The sequence below is a fragment of the Chiloscyllium plagiosum genome, unplaced genomic scaffold, assembly GCF_037043375.1.
Source record: "Chiloscyllium plagiosum isolate Xiang-an unplaced genomic scaffold, Cpla_swu_hap1 HiC_scaffold_23, whole genome shotgun sequence".
Taxonomy (NCBI): Eukaryota; Metazoa; Chordata; class Chondrichthyes; order Orectolobiformes; family Hemiscylliidae; genus Chiloscyllium; species Chiloscyllium plagiosum.
This window is the reverse complement of record NW_028270161.1, coordinates 36,715,611-36,725,445: the sequence shown is the minus strand read 5'-3', so window position 1 is coordinate 36,725,445 and position 9,835 is coordinate 36,715,611.

The following is a 9,835-nucleotide window of genomic DNA, read 5'->3' as shown; positions in this document are numbered from 1 at the left end:
TGTGATGGGAGACAGGGCCCAATGATGATGGAGGTTTCAGGACAGTGTGACTGGAGAGAGGACCTAATGGTGATGGAGGTTTGAGGACAGTGTGATGGGTCACAGGGCCCGTTGGTGTTGGAGGTTTCAGGACAGTGTGATGGGGAGACAGGGCCTGATGGTGATGGAGGTTTCAGGACAGTGTGATGGGGAGACAGGGCCCGATGGTGATGGAGGTTTCAGGACAGTGTGATGGGAAGACAGGGCCCGATGGTGATGGAGGTTTCAGGACAGTGTGATGGGGAGACAGGGCCCGAGGGTGATGGAGGTTACAGGACAGTGTGGTGGGGTGACAGGGCCTGATGGTAATGCAGTTTTCAGGACAGTGTGATGGGAGACAGGGCCTGATGGTGATGGATGTTTCAGGACAGTGTGATGGGAGACAGGGCACGATGGTGATAGATGTTTTAGGACAGTGTGATGGGAGACAGGGCCGAATGTTGATGGAGGTTTCAGGACAGTGTGATGGGGGACAGGGTCCGTTGGTGATGAAGGTTTCAGGACAGTGTGATGGGGTGACAGGGTCCGATGGTGATGGAGGTTTCAGGACAGTGTGATGGTACACAGGGCCCAATGATGATGGAGGTTTCAGGACAGTGTGATAGGGAGTCGGGGTCCGATGTTGATGGAGGTTTCTGGACAGTGTGATGGGGAGACAGGATGCAATGGTGATGGAGGTTTCAGGACAGTGTGATGGGATGACAGTGCCCGATTGTGATAGATGTTACAGGACAGTGTGATGGGAGACAGGGCCTGATGGTGATGAGGTATAGGAAAGTGTGGTGGGGTGACAGGGCCCGATGGTGATGGAGGTTTCAGGACAGTGTGATGGGGAGACAGGGCCTGATGGTGTTGGAGGTATCAGGACAGTGTGATGGGAGACAGGGCCCGATGGTGATGCAGGTTTCAGGACAGTGTGATGGGGAGACAGGGCCCAATGGTGATGGAGGTTTCAGGACAGTGTGATGGGGTGCAATGGCCCGATGGTGATAGATGTTTCAGGACAGTGTGATGGGACAGGGCCCAATGTTGATGGAGGTTTCAGGACAGTGTGATGGGGGACAGGGCCCGTTGGTGATGAAGGTTTCAGGACAGTGAGATGAGATACAGGGCCCAATGATGATGGAGGTTTCTGGACAGTGTGATGGGGTGACATGGCCCGATGATGATGGAGGTTTCAGGACAGTGTGATGGGGAGACAGGGCCCGATGGTGATGGAGGTTTCAGGACAGTGTGATGGGGTGACATGGCCCGACGGTGATAGATGTTTCAGGACAGTGTGATGGGACAGGGCCCAATGTTGATGGAGGTTTCAGGACAGTGTGATGGGAGACAGGGCACGATGGTGATTGATCTTTCAGGACAGTGTGATGGGAGACAGGGCCGAATGTTGATGGAGGTTTCAGGACAGTGTGATGTGGGACAGGGCCCGTTGGTGATGGAGGTTTCAGGACAGTGTGATGGGAGACAGGGCCCAATGATGATGGAGGTTTCAGGACAGTGTGACGGGAGAGAGGACCTAATGGTGATGGAGGTTTCAGGACAGTGTGATGGGTCACAGGGCCCGTTGGTGTTGGAGGTTTCAGGACAGTGTGATGGGGAGACAGGGCCTGATGGTGATGGAGGTTTCAGGACAGTGTGATGGGGAGACAGGGCCCGATGGTGATGGAGGTTTCAGGACAGTGTGATGGGAAGACAGGGCCCGATGGTGATGGAGGTTTCAGGACAGTGTGATGGGGAGACAGGGCCCGTTGGTGTTGGAGGTTTCAGGACAGTGTGATGGGAGACAGGGCCTGATGGTGATGGATGTTTCAGGACAGTGTGATGGGAGACAGGCACGATGGTGATAGATGTTTTAGGACAGTGTGATGGGAGACAGGGCCGAATGTTGATGGAGGTTTCAGGACAGTGTGATGGGGGACAGGGTCCGTTGGTGATGAAGGTTTCAGGACAGTGTGATGGGGTGACAGGGTCCGATGGTGATGGTGGTTTCAGGACAGTGTGATGGTACACAGGGCCCAATGATGATGGAGGTTTCAGGACAGTGTGACGGGAGAGAGGACCTGATGGTAATGGAGGTATCAGGACAGTGTGATGGGGAGACAGGGCCTGATGGTGATGGAGGTTTCAGGACAGTGTGATGGGGAGACAGGGCCCGATGGTGATGGAGGTTTCAGGACAGTGTGATGGAAAGACCTGGCCCGATGGTGATGGAGGTTTCAGGACAGTGTGATGGGGAGACAGGGCCCGATGGTGATGGAGGTTTCAGGACAGTGTGATGGGGAGACAGGGCCCGATGGTGATGGAGGTTTCAGGACAGTGTGATGGGGAGACAGGGCCCGATGGTGATGGAGGTTTCAGGACAGTGTGATGGGGAGACAGGGCCTGATGGTGATGGAGGTTTCAGGACAGTGTGGTGTGGTGACAGGGCCCGTTGGTGTTGGAGGTTTCAGGACAGTGTAATGGGGAGACAGGGCCCAATGGTGATGGAGGTTTCAGGACAGTGTGATGGGGAGACAGGGCCCGAGGGTGATGGAGGTTTCAGGACAGTGTGATGGGGAGACAGGGCCCGATGGTGATGGAGTTTCAAGAGAGTGTGATGGCGAGACAGGGACCGATGATGATGGAGGTTTGAGAACAGTGTGCTGGGGGAACAGGACCCGATGGTGATGGAGGTTCCAGAACAATGTGATGGGGAGACAGTGCCCGATGGTGATAGAGGTATCAGGACAGTGTAATGGGAGACAGGACCCGATGGTGATGTAGGTTTCAGGACAGTGTGATAGGGAGACAGGGTCCGATGTTGATGGAGGTTTCTGGACAGTGTGATGGGGAGACAGGATGCAATGGTGATGGAGGTTTCAGGACAGTGTGATGGGATGACAGTGCCCGATTGTGATAGATGTTACAGGACAGTGTGATGGGTGACAGGGCCCAATATTGATAGAGGTTTCAGGACAGTGTGATGGGAGACAGGGCCCGATGGTGATAGATGTTTCAGGACAGTGTGATGGGAGACAGGGCCTGATGGTGATGAGGTATAGGACAGTGTGGTGGGGTGACAGGGCCCGATGGTGATGGAGGTTTCAGGACAGTGTGATGGGGAGACAGGGCCTGATGGTGTTGGAGGTATCAGGACAGTGTGATGGGAGACAGGACCCGATGGTGATAGAGGTATCAGGACAGTGTGATGGGAGACAGGGCCCGATGGTGATGCAGGTTTCAGGACAGTGTGATGGGGAGACAGGGCCCAATGGTGATGGAGGTTTCAGGACAGTGTGATGGGGTGTAATGGCCCGATGGTGATAGATGTTTCAGGACAGTGTGATGGGACAGGGCCCAATGTTGATGGAGGTTTCAGGACAGTGTGATGGGGGACAGGGCCCGTTGGTGATGAAGGTTTCAGGACAGTGAGATGAGATACAGGGCCCAATGATGATGGAGGTTTCAGGACAGTGTGATGGGGAGACAGGGCCCGATGGTGATGGAGGTTTCAGGACAGTGTGATGGGGAGACAGGGCCTGATGGTGATGGAGGTTTCAGGACAGTGTGGTGTGGTGACAGGGCCCGTTGGTGTTGGAGGTTTCAGGACAGTGTGATGGGGAGACAGGGCCCGATGGTGATGGAGTTTCAAGAGAGTGTGATGGCAAGACAGGGACCGATGATGATGGAGGTTTGAGAACAGTGTGCTGGGGGAACAGGACCCGATAGTGATGGAGGTTCCAGAACAATGTGATGGGGAGACAGGGCCCGATGGTGATAGAGGTATCAGGACAGTGTAATGGGAGACAGGACCCGATGGTGATGGAGGTTTCAGGACAGTGTGATAGGGAGACAGGGTCCGATGTTGATGGAGGTTTCTGGACAGTGTGATGGGGAGACAGGATGCAATGGTGATGGAGGTTTCAGGACAGTGTGATGGGATGACAGTGCCCGATTGTGATAGATGTTACAGGACAGTGTGATGGGTGACAGGGCCCAACATTGATAGAGGTTTCAGGACAGTGTGATGGGAGACAGGGCCCGATGGTGATAGATGTTTCAGGACAGTGTGATGGGAGACAGGGCCTGATGGTGATGAGGTATAGGACAGTGTGGTGGGGTGACAGGGCCCGATGGTGATGGAGGTTTCAGGACAGTGTGATGGGAGACAGGACCCGATGGTGATAGAGGTATCAGGACAGTGTGATGGGAGACAGGGCCCGATGGTGATGCAGGTTTCAGGACAGTGTGATGGGGAGACAGGGCCCAATGGTGATGGAGGTTTCAGGACAGTGTGATGGGGTGTAATGGCCCGATGGTGATAGATGTTTCAGGACAGTGTGATGGGACAGGGCCCAATGTTGATGGAGGTTTCAGGACAGTGTGATGGGGGACAGGGCCCGTTGGTGATGAAGGTTTCAGGACAGTGAGATGAGATACAGGGCCCAATGATGATGGAGGTTTCTGGACAGTGTGATGGGGTGACATGGCCCGATGGTGATGGAGGTTTCAGGACAGTGTGATGGGGAGACAGGGCCCGATGGTGATGGAGGTTTCAGGACAGTGTGATGGGGAGACAGGGCCTGATGGTGATGGAGGTTTCAGGACAGTGTGGTGTGGTGACAGGGCCCGTTGGTGTTGGAGGTTTCAGGACAGTGTGATGGGGAGACAGGGCCTGATGGTGATGGAGGTTTCAGGACAGTGTGATGGGGAGACAGGGCCCGATGGTGATAGAGGTATCAGGACAGTGTGATGGGAGATAGGACCCGATGGTGATGGAGGTTTCAGGACAGTGTGGTAGGGTGACAGTGTCCAATGGTGATGGAGGTTTCAGGACAGTGTGATGGGGTGACATGGCCCGACGGTGATAGATGTTTCAGGACAGTGTGATGGGACAGGGCCCAATGTTGATGGAGGTTTCAGGACAGTGTGATGGGAGACAGGGCACGATGGTGATTGATGTTTCAGGACAGTGTGATGGGAGACAGGGCCGAATGTTGATGGAGGTTTCAGGACAGTGTGATGTGGGACAGGGCCCGTTGGTGATGGAGGTTTCAGGACAGTGTGATGGGAGACAGGATGCAATGATGATCGAGGTTTCAGGACAGTGTGACGGGAGAGAGGACCTAATGGTGATGGAGGTTTCAGGACAGTGTGATGGGTCACAGGGCCCGTTGGTGTTGGAGGTTTCAGGACAGTGTGATGGGGAGACAGGGCCTGATGGTGATGGAGGTTTCAGGACAGTGTGATGGGGAGACAGGGCCCGATGGTGATGGAGGTTTCAGGACAGTGTGATGGGAAGACAGGGCCCGATGGTGATGGAGGTTTCAGGACAGTGTGATGGGGAGACAGGGCCCGAGGGTGATGGAGGTTACAGGACAGTGTGGTGGGGTGACAGGGCCTGATGGTAATGCAGTTTTCAGGAAAGTGTGATGGGAGACAGGGCCTGATGGTGATGGATGTTTCAGGACAGTGTGATGGGAGACAGGGCACGATGGTGATAGATGTTTTAGGACAGTGTGATGGGAGACAGGGCCGAATGTTGATGGAGGTTTCAGGACAGTGTGATGGGGGAGTGGGTCCGTTGGTGATGAAGGTTTCAGGACAGTGTGATGGGGTGACAGGGCCCGATGGTGATGGAGGTTTCAGGACAGTGTGATGGTACACAGGGCCCAATGATGATGGAGGTTTCAGGACAGTGTGACGGGAGAGAGGACCTGATGGTAATGGAGGTATCAGGACAGTGTGATGGGGAGACAGGGCCTGATGGTGATGGAGGTTTCAGGACAGTGTGATGGGGAGACAGGGCCCGATGGTGATGGAGGTTTCAGGACAGTGTGATGGAAAGACCTGGCCCGATGGTGATGGAGGTTTCAGGACAGTGTGATGGGGAGACAGGGCCCGATGGTGATGGAGGTTTCAGGACAGTGTGATGGGGAGACAGGGCCCGATGGTGATGGAGGTTTCAGGACAGTGTGATGGGGAGACAGGGCCCGATGGTGATGGAGGTTTCAGGACAGTGTGATGGGGAGACAGGGCCTGATGGTGATGGAGGTTTCAGGACAGTGTGGTGTGGTGACAGGGCCCGTTGGTGTTGGAGGTTTCAGGACAGTGTAATGGGGAGACAGGGCCCAATGGTGATGGAGGTTTCAGGACAGTGTGATGGGGAGACAGGGCCCGAGGGTGATGGAGGTTTCAGGACAGTGTGATGGGGAGACAGGGCCCGATGGTGATGGAGTTTCAAGAGAGTGTGATGGCGAGACAGGGACCGATGATGGTGGAGGTTTGAGAACAGTGTGCTGGGGGAACAGGACCCGATGGTGATGGAGGTTCCAGAACAATGTGATGGGGAGACAGGGCCCGATGGTGATAGAGGTATCAGGACAGTGTAATGGGAGACAGGACCCGATGGTGATGGAGGTTTCAGGACAGTGTGATAGGGAGACAGGGTCCGATGTTGATGGAGGTTTCTGTACAGTGTGATGGGGATACAGGATGCAATGGTGATGGAGGTTTCAGGACAGTGTGATGGGATGACAGTGCCCGATTGTGATAGATGTTACAGGACAGTGTGATGGGTGACAGGGCCCAATATTGATAGAGGTTTCAGGACAGTGTGATGGGAGACAGGGCCCGATGGTGATAGATGTTTCAGGACAGTGTGATGGGAGACAGGGCCTGATGGTGATGAGGTATAGGACAGTGTGGTGGGGTGACAGGGCCCGATGGTGATGGAGGTTTCAGGACAGTGTGATGGGGAGACAGGGCCTGATGGTGTTGGAGGTATCAGGACAGTGTGATGGGAGACAGGACCCAATGGTGATAGAGGTATCAGGACAGTGTGATGGGAGACAGGGCCCGATGGTGATGCAGGTTTCAGGACAGTGTGATGGGGAGACAGGGCCCAATGGTGATGGAGGTTTCAGGACAGTGTGATGGGGTGTAATGGCCCGATGGTGATAGATGTTTCAGGACAGTGTGATGGGACAGGGCCCAATGTTGATGGAGGTTTCAGGACAGTGTGATGGGGGACAGGGCCCGTTGGTGATGAAGGTTTCAGGACAGTGAGATGAGATACAGGGCCCAATGATGATGGAGGTTTCTGGACAGTGTGATGGGGTGACATGGCCCGATGGTGATGGAGGTTTCAGGACAGTGTGATGGGGAGACAGGGCCCGATGGTGATGGAGGTTTCAGGACAGTGTGATGGGGAGACAGGGCCTGATGGTGATGGAGGTTTCAGGACAGTGTGGTGTGGTGACAGGGCCCGTTGGTGTTGGAGGTTTCAGGACAGTGTGATGGGGAGACAGGGCCCGATGGTGATGGAGTTTCAAGAGAGTGTGATGGCAAGACAGGGACCGATGATGATGGAGGTTTGAGAACAGTGTGCTGGGGGAACAGGACCCGATGGTGATGGAGGTTCCAGAACAATGTGATGGGGAGACAGGGCCCGATGGTGATAGAGGTATCAGGACAGTGTAATGGGAGACAGGACCCGATGGTGAAGGAGGTTTCAGGACAGTGTGATAGGGAGACAGGGTCCGATGTTGATGGAGGTTTCTGGACAGTGTGATGGGGAGACAGGATGCAATGGTGATGGAGGTTTCTGGACAGTGTGATGGGATGACAATGCCCGATTGTGATAGATGTTACCGGACAGTGTGATGGGTGACAGGGCCCAACATTGATAGAGGTTTCAGGACAGTGTGATGGGAGACAGGGCCCGATGGTGATAGATGTTTCAGGACAGTGTGATGGGAGACAGGGCCTGATGGTGATGAGGTATAGGACAGTGTGGTGGGGTGACAGGGCCTGATGGTGTTGGAGGTATCAGGACAGTGTGATGGGAGACAGGACCCGATGGTGATAGAGGTATCAGGACAGTGTGATGGGAGACAGGGCCCGATGGTGATGCAGGTTTCAGGACAGTGTGATGGGGAGACAGGGCCCAATGGTGATGGAGGTTTCAGGACAGTGTGATGGGGTGTAATGGCCCGATGGTGATAGATGTTTCAGGACAGTGTGATGGGACAGGGCCCAATGTTGATGGAGGTTTCAGGACAGTGTGATGGGGGACAGGGCCCGTTGGTGATGAAGGTTTCAGGACAGTGAGATGAGATACAGGGCCCAATGATGATGGAGGTTTCTGGACAGTGTGATGGGGTGACATGGCCCGATGGTGATGGAGGTTTCAGGACAGTGTGATGGGGAGACAGGGCCCGATGGTGATGGAGGTTTCAGGACAGTGTGATGGGGAGACAGGGCCTGATGGTGATGGAGGTTTCAGGACAGTGTGGTGTGGTGACAGGGCCCGTTGGTGTTGGAGGTTTCAGGACAGTGTGATGGGGAGACAGGGCCTGATGGTGATGGAGGTTTCAGGACAGTGTGATGGGGAGACAGGGCCCGATGGTGATGGAGGTTTCAGGACAGTGTGATGGGGAGACAGGGCCCGAGGGTGATGGAGGTTACAGGACAGTGTGATGGGGAGACAGGGCCCGATGGTGATGGAGTTTCAAGAGAGTGTGATGGCGAGACAGGGACCGATGATGATGGAGGTTTGAGAACAGTGTGCTGGGGGAACAGGACCCGATGGTGATGGAGGGTCCAGAACAATGTGATGGGGAGACAGGGCCCGATGGTGATAGAGGTATCAGGAGAGTGTAATGGGAGACAGGACCCGATGGTGATGGAGGTTTCAAGACAGTGTGATAGGGAGACAGGGTCCGATGTTGATGGAGGTTTCTGGACAGTGTGATGGGGAGACAGGATGCAATGGTGATGGAGGTTTCAGGACAGTGTGATGGGATGACAGTGCCCGATTGTGATAGATGTTACAGGAAAGTGTGATGGGTGACAGGGCCCAATATTGATAGAGGTTTCAGGACAGTGTGATGGGAGACAGGGCCCGATGGTGATAGATGTTTCAGGACAGTGTGATGGGAGACAGGATGCAATGGTGATGGAGGTTTCAGGACAGTGTGATGGGATGACAGTGCCCGATTGTGATAGATGTTACAGGACAGTGTGATGGGTGACAGGGCCCAATATTGATAGAGGTTTCAGGACAGTGTGATGGGAGACAGGGCCCGATGGTGATAGATGTTTCAGGACAGTGTGATGGGAGACAGGGCCTGATGGTGATGAGGTATAGGACAGTGTGGTGGGGTGACAGGGCCCGATGGTGATGGAGGTTTCAGGACAGTGTGATGGGGAGACAGGGCCTGATGGTGTTGGAGGTATCAGGACAGTGTGATGGGAGACAGGACCCGATGGTGATAGAGGTATCAGGACAGTGTGATGGGAGACAGGGCCCGATGGTGATGCAGGTTTCAGGACAGTGTGATGGGGAGACAGGGCCCAATGGTGATGGAGGTTTCAGGACAGTGTGATGGGGTGTAATGGCCCGATGGTGATAGATGTTTCAGGACAGTGTGATGGGACAGGGCCCAATGTTGATGGAGGTTTCAGGACAGTGTGATGGGGGACAGGGCCCGTTGGTGATGAAGGTTTCAGGACAGTGAGATGAGATACAGGGCCCAATGATGATGGAGGTTTCTGGACAGTGTGATGGGATGACATGGCCCGATGGTGATGGAGGTTTCAGGACAGTGTGATGGGGAGACAGGGCCCGATGGTGATGGAGGTTTCAGGACAGTGTGATGGGGAGACAGGGCCTGATGGTGATGGAGGTTTCAGGACAGTGTGGTGTGGTGACAGGGCCCGTTGGTGTTGGAGGTTTCAGGACAGTGTGATGGGGAGACAGGGCCTGATGGTGATGGAGGTTTCAGGACAGTGTGATGGGGAGACAGGGCCC